Source organism: Pistacia vera, unplaced genomic scaffold (genome assembly GCF_008641045.1).
Source record: "Pistacia vera cultivar Batoury unplaced genomic scaffold, PisVer_v2 Contig524, whole genome shotgun sequence".
Classification (NCBI taxonomy): domain Eukaryota; kingdom Viridiplantae; phylum Streptophyta; class Magnoliopsida; order Sapindales; family Anacardiaceae; genus Pistacia; species Pistacia vera.
In genome coordinates, this window is record NW_022196362.1 from 1,038,855 (window position 1) to 1,055,762 (window position 16,908).

The 16,908-nt window shown below is 34.5% G+C and overlaps 1 long non-coding RNA gene and 1 pseudogene across 1 annotated transcript; one reads left to right on the forward strand and one right to left on the reverse strand.

The window, feature by feature from the left end:
- The first annotated feature begins 118 nt into the window (after positions 1-118).
- Positions 119-1,747, forward strand: LOC116106918. The gene is made up of 3 exons (XR_004124367.1): positions 119-181; positions 273-343; positions 1,636-1,747. It is a non-coding gene; the product is annotated as an uncharacterized LOC116106918 (long non-coding RNA).
- A 10,342-nt stretch (positions 1,748-12,089) lies between these two features.
- Positions 12,090-16,558, reverse strand: LOC116106856 (annotated as a pseudogene).
- Between the last annotated feature and the right edge of the window lie 350 nt (positions 16,559-16,908).

A 16,908-nucleotide genomic window follows, 5' to 3' on the forward strand; every position in this document is an offset into this window, starting at 1 on the left:
AATACCAGATGGCGAAAATGGACGCGGGTTTGACTTGATTTGTTTGATAATTGATTTTTTTTTTTTTTTTTTTTTTTTTTTTTTTTTTTTTTTTGTAGAGTTTGGAAAGCTCAATCTCTGGTTATGTGCCGGTTTTGGTAGATGGAGATGTTGTTTTTCTGATTCTTTTGCTATTTTACTGGTCAGTTATTTGATACTCTTTAATTATATTATTGGTGTCTCTCTTTGTTGAATATGGAGGGATTTTTAGTATAAATTGGCCTTGCTTGTAGTATCTGCAAAGAAGTATCCTCAGCATCCATTGTTGCCTTCTGATCTTAAGACAAAAGCTATCAATTTTCAGGTTAATTTCTATTTCATTTCCCTTTATTTATTTCTTTATTGTTTTCAATGACATTTTCTATAATTCAGTAACCATTGTAAAGAAACTGGTTTTTTGTTAATCAAGAATCCTGCTTCTGCTTTTAGAATTGTCTTTCATGATTTTTAGATTTGCAGTAGATGTTCAATTTCATTTTTGTCACTTAGACGTTGTTCCGTGATTTGGGGTGGGCTGGGTATAGTTTTGTATGTAATTTGATTTGTCCTGTGATTATTTCATAGCAATTTGATTATATGAAGCCAGTGATTATTTTTGTTTCCACTTTTTAAATTTATTATTTATAATGCTTTCATTGTGTTTATAAGAATAAGCTTTGTGGGTGTGGTAATTTTTAATTTTTTTTAAGTTCTTAGTTTTAGCGTTGCTAGTTGCCATTAAAATGAGTTTGATGTGCCTTCGTTGCAGCTTTGGATGATTTTTTGGATTCAAGTTTTGGGTGATTATGTTCTTTAAAAAAGATAAATAAATAAAAACCCTTCGTTTTTATTACTATTTTTAGGTGTTAGGCAAGTGAAATGACGGCAGTAACAATAAGCTTCAACTCTATTCTTACTGGAGGAGTTCAAGTCTTGTCGTGTTTTTTTAATCAATTATTGTCTTTCTACTCTTCAATTGAAAAATATTTGAAATTGACTGTATGGTGAACCTTTCTAGATTAGATTAATCAAAATTGCAATCTTGCTTTTCTCTGTTTTTGTTGTAGTGGACGTTGTCATCTGTTCCCTGTTTTTTTCATTGGGAAGCCGAGCAGTTGTCTGTATACTGGAAACGGGATGAATGCTGTTATAAACTTTCCATTTTTTTTTCTTATTCCTTGCTGCTTCTCTGACACACACGCTGGTGTGCTCCCAAAGTCTAGTACTGTTTGCAGACCCTATGTACATGATATTGAACCAAAATGGTTAGCGTGGACTTTTTCTCAATATTGAGTCAGCCTGTGTATTGCAGAGTAGTTATGCTCAATTGGTGACAAATGAAATTCATTGATAACATTTGGTTTTCCATGAAGTTTCAACTTAATGGATTGATTGCTATATTAAGATGATAATGTCCGATCCAAATGTGTCATTGCACTTGCATGTATATTTTCATTAATGATAAAATATCAATTACTTGCCTTTCTTCTTTCCTTGGCCGTCCGCTGGCCTTCACCGCAGTATGGTTATCTCTACCCTTAAATAACTGTATGATCTTGTTAATGAACGGAAGTAATGTAGATTTGCTAAGAACTTTGGTTTGCACTAATATTGCAGGAAATCATAAGAATAGAGAATGAACACCGGATGATAGCCAATGTATTGTCAATGATAGAGTGGAAGGTCTCTTAAGGGTACCAGAGCATTTGGAGCTGGATTTCTGAAAAAGGTTTGTCGTATATCCTTGTAATACTATTTTGTTGCAAGGATTTCTGATAAAAGGTAATTCTGGTTGATGATTATTACTGTTGGTGATTTGTACATCATGGTAGCATATATCTTGTATAGGTGCTCATTGCTTGCTATGTTCTAGTAAATTATATCCTCATGAATAATATTCATCACTACGGTATATGGACAAGACATATGGCTTTTACAGATAATGCAGTGTAAATTAAAATGTTGTTTTTTTGGATATCTTTTAAAAGTGTGTGATAGAGGAAATGTGTATATAGCATTGGAAATGATTCAAGTTGCAGGTCACCTTTATCAGTGCATAAAAATATCATTTTGTGTATGCTGTGTCATGTGAGCAACCGAATATCATTACTTTACTTATTATTTAATGTTTCAATATATGTCCTGCTCTAACAAACCACAGAATATCTCACTGATTTTGCTAATGCTTCACTCATTTATGCATTCTTGCTCTTACAAAACCACACTTGAGCATTACACTTATGTTTCATTTTTTCAATTGATGAAGTTCCCAGGTATTGTTTTATCCAATGGTGTGTTTAAAAACTGCTCAATGATATCATGGCATCTTGGTGCAGCCCAAGTTAACGATTCATTATGGAAATGTTTCGAAATGAGTATATTGGAACTGCTCCATACAATCCTACACGCCTCTCTTCATCACCATAGACTCTGCCCAAGAGATTAATTTTTGATCCTCTCATCCGATGGCTTATATCAGTATCTGACCAATCGGAAGTGGTTTCAAATGTTGAGAGTTTCATGGAGAAGTTTCCAGATGGTGATCCTGCACAGCACCTAATAGAGGAGCTGCTCTTCCATGCAACTGACAAAGTGGGAAAATGTTTTTTCTTTTGCTGCTATTCTTTAAATGCTAATAATCATCAGTTGTACACAAATGTGGAAAAGTAATTATGAGGTTTTAACCTCTGAAACTAAGGGTGTTTTCCCAGTAAATAGTATCAAAGCTTTTTCCATGTCAATATTAAGCCATTTGTCAACTATTTCTCAATGTAAACGTTCTGCATAATTTTTAGTCGTTTTCTTCTGCATTACAACAGGTAATTTTAGTTATCTTCTTAATATTATTAACGTGATTGGTTCGAGTAATTTATTCATGGTTATTGACTTATTGATATGCATTGACTATAATTATAATGTATGTGTAATTATTTAGTTTTTGCTTGACTTATGATTATGCATTTAATTGATGGTAGGAAAAAATGATAAGAGCTGCAAGATGAAACACCAACAGGGGAAAGTGAAAAAACAGAAGCAAAAATATGTGAGAAAGTTCTGGGTAAAGCTTCGGATTTAATCAAAATTTTGAATTTCACACACTAAGCATCATGATACTGCAGCAGAAGCAGAGTTAAGTGCATAGTACAACAAGAAGAAAATAAGATTAAACAGTGGAGGAGCAACTCGTCTTAGTTGATCAACAAAAACATAAATAAAAAGCCTTGAACAACAACAATTTGTCCTGTTGGAGATGATGCAGCAGCTAACTATAGCCCTTGAACTACAACAATCTAATAAAGCTCCAACTCGACAGCCATGTCATCTCCAACTGCTAAGACTCGTCCTTATCAACTACAACTATTTCAAAAACCTCAACTGGTGACACTTGAGATGCTCTAGATATTGATGGTTAGTTTTTGTGTTATAGGCAATATATATTTGACATGGGGTAGGATCATCTTTTTAGGATTGTTTGCATATATATGTTAGATAGGTACATGGGATGGGCATTTTTTGTTAGTTATGCACAGATAGATAGCTAGTGATGAAAATGTGGGTGCTACCTTTGTTTTGGTTATGCACCTATAGTGCATTTTGAATTTTTATTGCTCTTAAGTGATAAAAATTCATGTATGGACTATATATTGAAAATGATATTTTGATGTAGTGTTCAGATTTTTATATTGTGATGGATTATTTTGTTGATGTTGAATGTATAAACTAGGTTAATACAAAATGCTTTTGCCACTATTTTCTAAAAAAAAAACATATTTTGCAATTAATTTTTTAATTGCAAACAGTAATTTTTCATAATTGAATTTCACATTCAGCGTCTAAAATTATAAGAATTAACCACCAATTTGGTCATTAAAAGATACATTCGTTCAGTAATAAAATAGTCGTGAAAACCTTTTGGATTTACATTCAGCGTCTAAAATATTAGAATTAATAATAAATTTTGGTCATTAAAAGATACATTCGGTCACAATAAATAGTCGTGAAAACCTTTTGGTTTCATATTCAGTGTCTAAAAGTATTAGAATTAACCACTAAATTTTGGTCACCAAAAGATACATTCGTCTACTAATAAAATAGTTGCGAAAATTTTATGAAATTACCCTTACACTCTTACCGTCTAATTTTGTGGCATTTACGACAAATTATTAGACACGAAAAGATACATTTTGCAACTAATTGATTAATCGCGATACTATTTTACCAAAGTACCCTTGAACAATTAGCGTCTGGGGGGAGGGACTATTTTAACCAGCAATTAGCGACTAATTTGCTTCGCCAAAAAAAAACTTTCCGCGACTAACCAAAAATTTAGACGCCCATACTTTCTGCGACACGATTTCGCAACTACGTAGCGACCATGAAATTTAGACACGAAAGAGATTTAGCGTCTAAATTTACTTCTACGTCTAATTTTGCTAGACGCCGAAAGACATTTTTCTTGTAGTGATTGTTGCCATTGCAAAGCCATATGAAGTCACCTGAAATGCAATAGATAACATAACTATAATACATGGGCTCTAGATGATTTATAAATAGAGGACACAGACTAGCAGCAGGTGAATTGAGTCAACAGTACCAGAAAAAATTATTTCAGTTACCATTTGAATCATTGCAAACTTATGTGCTCATGATCAAGGTGGTCACAATATCCCCAAGTTATAGTTTTTATGTAAGCTTCCCGCCTTTCATATAAATTAGTCTAAAAAAATCCAAACCTGAACACATATTGACGTGAATACTTGTGTAGAATATCCTACAATTAAGAGATTCACATGGCAATATTCTAATATAAGATATTATCTTTCATAATTATAGGATATTTTCTGTAATATTCTGTAATTAATTTTTTTATTCTTTCCTTGCAAATGTTCTTGTATCTAGCCTATATATGGTAGAATTACAATGAGTGAAATCATCAGAAAATTATTCCACAATTGTGTTTTTTTGACATGGTATCAAGCCTCTTTCAATCTCCTTTCTTTACCCTAAGAATTGTAGTTTGGTATAGTGTTCACAATTGTTGTTTATCATCATATCCGCTGCAAAGTTTTTTGTTATCTTTACTGCCTATGGGTGATTTAGAAGAAAGTAGTAATGATTCTCTAAAGAAGAATGAATCTATTACTATATCGGTTGGCTTCCATATGCAAGAAACTTCTTCTCTAATCACTCCGGAATGACTTGATGGTACCAATTATGTTAAGTGGTCTTTGAATGCTCAAAATAAGATCGATGGGAGGAAACGTTGAGGTTTTATTTCGGGTACTAAGACTACATCAAAAGATGTTTATTCGGAGGAATATGAAGCATGGGAAGATGAAAATTGCTTAGTCAAATCTTGACTCCTTGATGCAATGATAAAGGACATTAGATCTCTCTTCCTTCGATTGGCTACGACAAAGAAAATACGGGAGAATACCAAACAGACATATTTGGTCGACCAGGATGCATGAAAAGTATATCAACTACATTGCAAGGTAATTTTTGTCTGCCACAATGGAGGTTCTGTTTTTTCTTATTTTGACAAACTACAGAAAATATGGCAGGAACTTGATGATATTGATGATTGTACTATGGAGTGTGACAATGGTATTGTGAAATATACCACTAAGGTTAATTCCCAACGTGTGTATATGTTTTTAGCTGGTCTTAACTCTCAATTAGATTGGGTTCGAGGTCATGTACTTGCTACTGAACCTCTTCTAGGTTTACAAGTTGTTTATGCTATGGTTTGTGTGGAAGCTAATTGCCAAGATGCTATGCTTGGAGGAAAAATTGGAGAAGGGGTTGTAATGGCCTCCCAGAAAATGCCTACCTAACAAAAGGATCGAGAATGCACTCATTGTAATAGTATTGGTCATATGTGGATACATACTTTCGAATCCATGGATATCTGGATTGGCACCAATGGGTAAGAAAACGTCTCAGATGTCTTATAGTGTTAAGGAGGAAGACATTAATTTGAAAGGGGATCTAGCCACAACTCTTGGATTAACTGCTAAGTCAGGTATATCTTTTATAGGAAATAGTGATTGGATAATTGACTCTAGTGCAACAGACCATATGACTTGTGATCGTTATAGGCTTAGTTACTTATCCCCTAAATGTTCCAAAACTACTATTACCAATGCCAATGGCGTATCATCTTCAGTTATTGGAGTTGGTACAATCCCGTTATTGCCCACCTTAGCAATCAAAGATTTCTTATTTGTGCCATCATTAAAATGTAATATTCTCTCTGTTAATCAATTAACCAAATCTCATAATTGTAGTGCTCTATTTTTTCCTGCTTATTGTGTTTTTTAGGACATCCATACCAAGGAGAAGATTGGTAGTGGTAGACAAAATGGAGGATTTCACTATCTAGAGGATGGGTTCCAACAATATTCCAATAGAGAAGGGCAAGCTCACTTGCTAAAAGAAGATTTGATGAATAAGAAAAAAAAGGAAATTTGGTTGCAGCATAAAAGACTAGGACATCCCTCTTTTTGCTATCTTAGGAGATTATTTCCCTCTTTGTTTAGTGGATGTCACTTTTCAGATCTTAGTTGTGAAACTTGTGTAATGGCAAAACGTCATCGTACTATTTTCCATTTGAGTAATAATGAAGCAAAATTTACATTTTTCATTAATTCATTTGGATGTTTCGGGACCGGCCCCAATTTCTACTCTTAATAGGACAAGGTGGTTTGTAACTTTTGTTGATGATTGCACTCGAACGACCTGGGTTTATCAATTGAAGCATAAGAAAGATGTCTACTTGGTATTTCGCTTGTTTCATCAAATGGTAACTACTTAATTTGGTATTCCAATAAAAGTCGTTTGTTCTGATAATGGGGGAGAATACTTCAAGCACGAACTGACGGAATTCATGCACTTAGTAAGGATTATTCACCAAATAGCATGTCCCTATTCTCCTCAACAAAATGGTGTTGCGGAGAGAAAAAACAGACAGTTATTGGAAGTTACTCGGTCTTTCTTGATTGGGGGTCATGCCCCCTTTCACTTGTAGGGTGACACCTTGAATTCAGCGGTCTACTTAATAAACTGTACACCATCTATGTTTTCAATTTTAGAAGACCATTGGATGCTCTCTCTGATCACTGCACTCTTCCATCGGTCGTACTTTTGGCTCCTCGAATTTTTGTGTTTGTGGTCTATGTCTACTTGCATCCATATCAACAGACTAAGCTTGAGTCTCGTGCATTAGTGAAGTGTGTTTTTGTGGGATATGGGATCATTCTACAAGTTACAAGTTTTATGATCCATACTCTTGGAGATTTTATGTTTCCATGGATGTTATTTTTCATGAGAAAGTACTTTTCTATAAGACATTGATGACTAATTTACAACTTTAGTGGGAGAATCAAGATGAAGTGATTGATCATGAAAAACTACATGCATTTTTTCCCAAAGATTTAGACAAAAGAAATCGGACGTCTGGAGATGTTACAAAAAATAATTCTTTGTCTTGGATCTTTCCCAGACAATTGGAAGAACCAAAAGGAGAAAACGGGGTGACTGAGGAATTTATAGATGAACAAACAACTTTAAACTCAGAAGATGATTCTCTCCATGATAGTACAATGTCTCCTACAATCCAACACAACCACTGGATCAATCTCCTTCTGAGACTCATTAAAGGTACCCACTAATCATAATTCTACGTTTGTTGATGATGTTAATTTTGAATTTCAATCGTCTCAATATCGTCTTCCAGCTCGTTGTAACCATGGTATACCACCTATTAAATATGAGTTTGATTCTAAATCCAAAGTTAGATATCCCATTAGTGGTCACGTATCTTCGGAAAAATTGTCCAAGTCATATACATCTTATGTGCTACAGTTATCGTCTACCTCTATTCTTAATAAAATGCAGAAAGCTTTAGCAGATGCTAGATGGACCTAAGCCATGGCTGAAGAAATGGCAACACTTGAAAATATTGCTACTTGGGAACTTGTGCGTTTACCGAAGGGAAGAAGACCGTGGGGTGTAGATGGGTATTTGAGGTCAAGTATAATGTAGATGTGACCATTGAAAGGTACAAAGCTCGGTTGGTTGAAAAAAGGTATACACGGTCTTATGGGATTGACTATCAAGACACTTTTGCACCAGTTGCCAAGCTTAATACAATTAGAGTGTTCTTGTCATTTGCAGTTAATCGGGATTAGCCATTTCTTCAATTTGATGAAAAAAATGCTTTCTTGCATGGAGATCTTACAGAAGAAGTGTATATGAATCTTCCTCCTAGTATAGAGAAGTACTCAAATATAACAAAGGTGTGCAAACTCAAGAAGGCATTTTATAATTTAAAACAATATCTGAGAGCTTGATTTGGCATATTCACCAAGTCTATGAAGAACTTCAGCTATAAACAAAGCAATTCAGGTCATACTTTGTTTCTAAAGCACCGAAAGGTTAGAATGACTACTTTGATTATCTATGTTGACGATATGGCGGTAACAGGTGATGATCAAGATGAAACTGAGAACTTGCAATGACACTTGGCATCAGAATTTGAAATGAAACAGCTTTGTGACTTGAAGTACTTTCTTGGATTGAGGTAGCTAGATCAAAAAAATGGCATTTTCTTATCTCAATGGAAATACATTCTTGATGTGTTAATTAAAACAAATATGCTTGGATGTAAGCCTGCAAATACTCTTATTGAACAAAATCTTAAGTTGTTTCATTGTTTGGATACAACTTCTATTGATAAGGCAAGGTACCAGAGACTTGTGGGAAAATTGATTTATTTGTCCCACACTAGGCCAAACATTACTTATTCAGTATGTGTAGTGAGCCAGTTTATGCATGATCCTCGTAAACCTCACATGGATGTCGTGGAATGTATATTGAGGTATTTGAAGTTTGCTCCAAGTAAAGGGTTACTTTTCACTAAACGCAATCATTTGAAGGTAGAAAGTTACATNGGAAAATTGATTTATTTGTCCCACACTAGGCCAGACATTACTTATTCAGTATGTGTAGTGAGCCAGTTTATGCATGATCCTCGTAAACCTCACATGGATGCTGTGGAATATATATGGAGGTATTTGAAGTTTGCTCCAAGTAAAGGGTTACTTTTCACTAAACACAATCATTTGAAGGTAGAAAGTTACATTGATGCAGATTGGGTTGGTTCAGCTGATAACAGAAGATTTACTTCAGGAGACTTTACTTTTGTAGGGGAAAACCTTGTGACTTTGAGGAGTAAAAAGCAGCTAGTAGTAGCAAGCAATGTTCTAAAAATCAGACCGGATCGGTTCGACCGGGAACTGGCATCATCTTCGGTCCAATATCCTCTGAAAACTAGTATTTTTAATCAAACCGGATTGAGCTGCGGTTGGACCGTTAGAATAGTGTCGAATCGCAACTCAATCCTGTTGAATTCCGGCATTGTTCAAGGGAGATAACACCACCATAAGACTTGATAGCATCTCCATAAAAAAACCCATTCATTTTCAGTGGCCGTCGTCCAACCTTTCGTTGCTCGCCATCCACAAATCGTTCAAACAACCGTCAAACTTAGTTCTTGATTCCGAAAAATTCTAACGCCGTTATAACTCCCTAACACCACCATAAGATTTGTCAGCACCTCTACATTAAAAGCCCCATCATTCCAAACTTTGATTGGCCATCGATCGCCGTCCACCATTGTTCATGCAACCGTCGACCTTCCTTCTTGATTCCAAAAAATTCCGAAGTCAGTAGAACTCCCTGACACCACCATAAGATTCTTCGGTACCTATACATCAAAAGCTCTATGATTCCAAACTTTGATTGGCCGTCGATCATCGCTGCCACCACCAGTCACCAGTCTCTTCGCGTGACAGGGGTGTTTTGGATAGATTTCAAACCTTAAGGGAGTCATGATAATTATTTAGGGTTGTTTTTGATGAATTTCAAACATTTAGGGACTAAATTTTTTTTATAGAATACGGTCCAACCGACCAATTCAACCAGTCAAACAAAACTAGACCCTTGAACGAGTCAAGGCCTGGTCCGGTCTTCGAAACATTAGTAGCAAGGTCAAGTGTAGAAGCTGAGTAGAGAGGCATGACTTTTGGAGTGTGTGAGCTACTATGGTTGAGGAGCTTGCTAAGAGATTTGGGGATTGACTCTCAGGATGCAATGAAGTTGTATTGTGATAACACTTCAGCTATAGAGATTGCCCACAATCCAGTTCAACATGATCGGATGAAGCATGTAGAAATTGGTAGACACTTCATTGAGGAAAAACTGGAAGCTGGGATCATTACATTTCCTTTTATGAAGTCTAAAGACCAACTAGCCGACATTCTTACCAAAGTCATAGCTGACAATGCGTTTGATGACGCTTTAGATAAGTTAGGCATGTGTGATATCCATGCTCCAACTTGAGGGGGAATGTTAGAATATCCTATAATTAAGAGATTGATATGGTCATTAGAATATCCTATAATTAAGAGATTGATATGGTCAATATTCTTATTATAGGATATTATTTTCTTTCATAATTATAAGATATTTTCTGTAATATTATGTAATAAATTTGTTTATTATTTCCTTGTAAATGTTCTTGTATCTAGCCCATATATTATAGAATTACAATGAATGAAATCATCAGAAATTATTCCATATTGTGTTTCTTAACATACTCTCCAAGTGAGGCATCACCAATAATCCCCACATGAGTAGACACCATTTGGAAATGGTGAACCTGTTAGTATCCCTGATTGTGATATCACGCTCAGCAATCTTGGAGATAAGCTTGGCTGCAACATGCAGTCACCACAAATTCGAAGGTTCTTGGTGACCCTGTGGTGTTTAGGTTTAGTATTCAGGATTGCAAAGACAATGGCCAATTTCTCACTGTGAATTGCCAGATGGCATTCCTTATTCTTCTTCCTCCACATCATGAAGAGCGAATCAGTCTCTGGAATATAACCTGCCTCTTTCATTTTCCCTACTAATATCCAACCCTCATAGATCTCCTTGGACTTGCATGCGATCTGTCACCACAACAAAGGTGTAAACCCGATCATTGATCCACATTGCTAGCGCCTGGCGTTTCTTGATACCTTTTCTTTTCATGATTGACCTGATGGTTGTTACATCTTCCCATCTACCAGCCTTTGCATAAATGTTGGATAACAAGACATAGTAGCCACACGCTCTGGAGCTAAAGAAAAAGATGATCGGCTGCCAGGAGCCAGTATCCATGTTTGAGTACACCCGACAAGCACCCAACAGAGCACCCCAAACTCTTTCATTAGGTTCCACTGGCATCTGTCTGACAAAACTATATGCTTCTTCTACTCTCCCACCCGTCCTAAAAGATCCAACAAGCAAGAGAAGTGTTTTCATCCTTGGACTAATCTATATTGCTCAGTCATTAAGTTAAAGTAATATTGCCCCCCCTCAACAACCCGGCATGGCAACAAGAGAAGAACGGATACAAAGGCTAATGAATCGGGAGATAGACCTGATTTTTGCATCTTTGAGGAGTGCAACAGCATCACACCTTGCCCCACATTCCATAAGCAGAGATCAACCGTTACTATATATATGTTCTGAAAACTTGGCTGTTATGCGTTGTAAACAGATGAAAACGACAGCGCCAGTTATCTGCATCGGGCAACGCCGCCGGTGTATCTGACTTTCCCGTGGTATGCTCTCACACTGATTACAATATCCGCTAGCCCTGGTTAACTGGATTTGAATAGTAAATTTAGACATGTATTTCATGGATTTATTTATTCTAAATTATTAAGAGCGTGATTCAATTATGAGTTCGTATGAATTTGTTTTCATCTCATCGTCTTTATTACTATAAAAGATTTTGATCTTGATATGTCAACAGACTAATATTACTGAATAAAATATGACAAATAATAACATGCATACGTGGTTTTTTGGCAATAAACTAGTTACATTCACATCTTTTCAAATTTATTTATAAAAATAAATTCAAGAGATGTAATGATTTATTTTCAATCTCTTCATATTCGATAGTACAGAACACGTACTAAAACAACATTAACAACTTATTCTTGATTGATAACACTTCACACACTCTTCTTAATGGCGGAACTATAGCCAGTTATTTGTCAAAGTACTTGGACCAAAGCATCACCCCACCATACTTCTTATACTTCTTTATCACCGGAAGGATCTGTGAAGTCAGCACCTTGGGGAACATACCCGCTTCCGGCCGCATTCCGAGCCGCCGGCAACCCAAAAATAGTTTCCCCCCCTTTAAAGATGAATCCACTCTTCCATGAAGCTATAAGTTTTCTTGGTGCCAGCGGTTGATATATTGGCACGGTCCATTGTTGTAAAATTGCACCCAAACGTAGTCAAAAAGCCCTGTTCGAGCGCTTTCCCCATGTACTATCAGAATGGACACTGAGGAGCTGCTGATAAGTAAACTTTCTTTCCTGGCTTGCTGTATCCTTTCAGATAACGTGCAAGATCATCATAAAATCGAGTTGAACCGAGTCAATGTCAAAGTCGTATCCATCTAAAACAGCATTCCCTAATGGTCGTTTAGCTGATTCCCACCGAGGAAATTGTTCCACAGTAAGCTGCAGTGTTTTTAGCGTCAGTTTTAGAAGTTAGCGAGTAGTCTCCAGGCCACCGCCAATGGAAAGCATCACCTTAATTCCTTTGTTTTGCAATTCTTTATGCTACCGCTAGCGATTTGCGCACTCCCGGCAGCGCGTTGCAGTGACCATGAGGTTCCAGTCGGGAGTTCGGCCACCGCCAAATTTGTTAAGGAAGGCTATGTTTACGAAGAATATAACCCAGAGTTACATGTTTGGTTGAGGGTTCCCTCATTGCCGTTTTGACCCCAATAGATGGCGATGCCACCACAAGAGAGAGCTCAACTAGAGACAATACTAGAGGGGAAGAAGTAGCAATGAAGCTGAAGCTTTTGTTGCCATGATTGCAAATATGCGACAAATATGTTGATTTGAAGTGTTTATGCTTTACTATGGCAACAGGTGGCCCCTTTATATAGAGTTTTGGAATAACCCTAAAGCCTACACCTTAGATATTATGTAATTAAAAAAATGATCTTAGTTTAAGTCAATGGAGTTGTCTTCAAGCGCTTGGAGTGGCCGGAAGTTTCTCTTTGAATATGTAGCTACGTGACTTAAATTCCGTAAACCGTGGAATAATTTATATAAAAATTATGATTTTCATTATAGTATTTCATGTAGAGGTCTATCGTCATGTGAATGTGATTTAGGTCAATGAAAACCAAAGGTTTTCCTAGTATAAGGCCAAATTTCAAATAAGGTACCTAGTACCTACAAATTTATTAACTAAGACGCTACTACAAACACATGAGAGTAGAGACTCAAACATTTATTTATTCATTTCTTTCTTCAACTCTCAGTCCACTTTATTCAGTTATGGGGCGCCATTAATTTGTGTTTATCCAGAGTCATATGTTAAAGATGGCCTTTCGAGATTAATTTATTTGCCTCGGATCGATGTTCCATCAAATTTATTTATGAAAAAAAAGAACCATTCAGGATCTTCACATTGTCTGGCAAGTTAATTTCTCTTTGATCGAAAGTTCTTCATGTTCTGTGTTTATTATTTAATGATAAATCATTCCCCATAAGCTTCTGCTAAAATACCATTTTATCTAATACTGATTTGCTATAACTTGAATTTGAAATCGTATTCATATCAATAAGAAAATGGTACAAAATTAGCCGCTTGTCCCCTGACTAAGTCTATTGTCGAGTTTTGAAAATAACTTATAAGAAGCTATATCTTATAATATAATGAGCTATAAACATTTGAAATTTAAATAATTACGTGTTTGGTTAAATACTTATAAGTAACCCATAAATATGATGGTGATAAAATGTGACTTATAATTATATTTTATTATTAAAATGACTGAAAATGTACTATATATTTTATCAATATAAATTATATAACTCAATTTTTTATTATAATATTATAAATATATTCATCATATTACAATATAATTTAATTTTAGAATTAAATAAACAAAATCTTTATATCAAAATTTATTAAAAATTTATGAATAATTTTTAGATTTTTTATACAAATAAACTAATAAAATATATTGAATTAAATTATTTAAAAAATAAAATTTCAATCAAAATATTCAATTCATGTCTCAATTGAATCTTATTATCTATTCAATTTGTAATGAACGTGATAGTAGCTTGAGTTGTTTGAAATATAAAAATAAGCTTGACTTATATGATGAAATTTTAAAATTTAAATAGAGGTAAGGTATAATATACTTAGTCAAAATAGTATAGAATGCTTATAAGTAAAAAAAAAAAAAAAAAAAAAAAAAAAAAGGGTTCTCTCAACTTATTTATTATTATTATTATTATTTTGGGCTTGTAAACTCAGTTTATAAATTAAAAATAAAGTTATAAATAAACATGTTAGTTTAATTTTGAAACTTCTAAAAAACTGTTAGTAATTTATATATATTATCAGACTGATTTCTGTATATAACATATAGGCCTTGTCTTGTTCACTAATACCAAGTTAATATAAAATATTGAATCTTGTGTTTTCACCTAATTACAAGTTATATAATAATATTGGACCAAAGGCTTCTGAAACCATTCACTATTACTTTATTGTGGTCATCTCTGAATTCTCAAACTCATCTTCTTCTCTTCTATTTACTTTCACTCCTTCGACCAAAGAATTAGAAAAAAATCCGTCGTGGTCGGCCGAATAGTAGAAAACAAAGTATGATTAACGCCTTAGTGCTGATTTTAGAACCTTTTTTCGATTGATAAAACAATTATCTAAAATTTCTCCATGAGAAAGTCTTTGAGTGATATATTTTATAATTGATCTATTTGAGTGATACAATATATGATTTGAAGTGTTTATGGCTTCACTATGCCAACAAGTGGCCCCTTATATAGAGTTTTAGAATAACCCTGAAGCATATACCTAGTTTAAGTCGATGGAGTTGTCTTCAAGCTGCCTTGGATTGGCCAGGAAGTTTCTCTTGAAATGTTAGCTACTGTGAGTTAATTATCCCGTGAACTCTGAATAATTTTATATACAAATTATTAAGATTTCATTATATATTTCATGAAGAGGTCGATCGCCATGGTGATTTAGGTCATGAAAACACAAAAGTTCTCTAAACGCTACAAAGAATAAGGTACCTAGTACCTACAAAATATATTACTAAACGCTACCAATACACATAGACTCAAAACATTTATTTATTCAGTATCCGACCTCCATTTTTATATAATTTTCTATGTGCTACCCACATTTCGCTAATAGTTATGGGAGCCATGAATTTGTGTTTATCCAGAGTCAATGCTAAAGATGCCTGGGAGATTAATTATTTGCCTTGATCGATTTTCTATCAAATTTTATTCATAGAAAAAAAAAAAACCATTTATGATGCTTCACATTGTTGGCAAGTTAATTTCTCTTTGATCGAAAGTTCTTCAATGGTTTGTGTTCATTATGTTAATGATAAATCATTCAAAATATAGCTAGTACTGAGTGAGGTACCATGTTGTCTAATATCTGACTCAGAGCTTGAATTTGAAATCGTATCCTATCAAATAAAAATGGAGCAAAATCAGCCGCTTGTCCCATGAACTAAACTTATGTGCTGGCCATATATGTACTTGTCGAATTATATATCTCAGATGACCGATTTCTGTATATTAACATGTCGTCTTGTCTTGTTCATTTAATTACAAGTTATGTTAATAATATGGGACCAAAGACCTCTGAAACCATTCACTATTACTTTTTATCATCACTCTGAATTCGTCAAACTTATCTTTCTCTTCTGTTTTACTTTCACTCCTTCGACCAAATGAATTAGAAAAAAATCCTTCTTGGCGGCGAATAATAGAAAATTAAGGTATGATTAAGCCCTGATTTCAGAATCTTTTCCGATTGATAAAGCAATTATCTAAAGTTTCTCCATTAGAAAGTCTTTGAGTATCCTTTTCTAATTTCGTTCTCGCATAATTTGTTTTTCAAGTCAAGTGAAAGAGAACAATACAAAGGTGTAGATCTTTACCAATTGAATACACATAAGTTCCGCGGTAATTAATATCCTAACATGGTTCCAAAAAAAATAAAAAAAAAAAAAAAAAATAAAAGGTTACATTCATTTCATGTATAGCTAAGAATAGCTTATTGTAAATATAACATACACTCTCATTATTAATTACCTTCGTATGTGTTGATGCAGTTTTTTAAACCAGCGAGAAGTACGAAATTTCATCATGAAATTTGCGCAAGGGTGTATGCTAAACTGGTTGTTTTTAATGCTGGATTAATGTGAAAAAAAATAATGCAAAGAAAATATAATTTTTAAAGTGGTTCGGATGTAAGGTGTAAGTTCTACGTCTAATGTTATTTTAGTGTTTTTTTTTTTTTTTTTTGGTATTTTTTTCAAGTATACACAAACTTAATTCTTACCACAGATAAGACGGTTTTTTACAACAGAAAATAGAGTGTTCCAAAGATCCCCCATTAGGGTGAGAACCCATTTATATACTATTGTCTTTGGACTCACACTAAGTAATTCCAACGTGGGTGAAATGTGGCCTAATATAGGCTTACACATGAAGTAATCCTCACATAAATAACACGTAGCCTAATTGACAACTCAGCTTAGAACTTATCGGTGAAGCAATTCTTGACAGTCTTCACAGTGAAGTAGCCTCTCATATAATGACGCATGGCCTAGTGACATCACACCTTGGACATGTGACATAATCCATGCAATGTGAATTGATAATACTATCCATACATCATCTCATATAACATTATGTGATAGATTGGTGAAAGTTAATTTTAACTTTAAATTAACCATCAATCTTG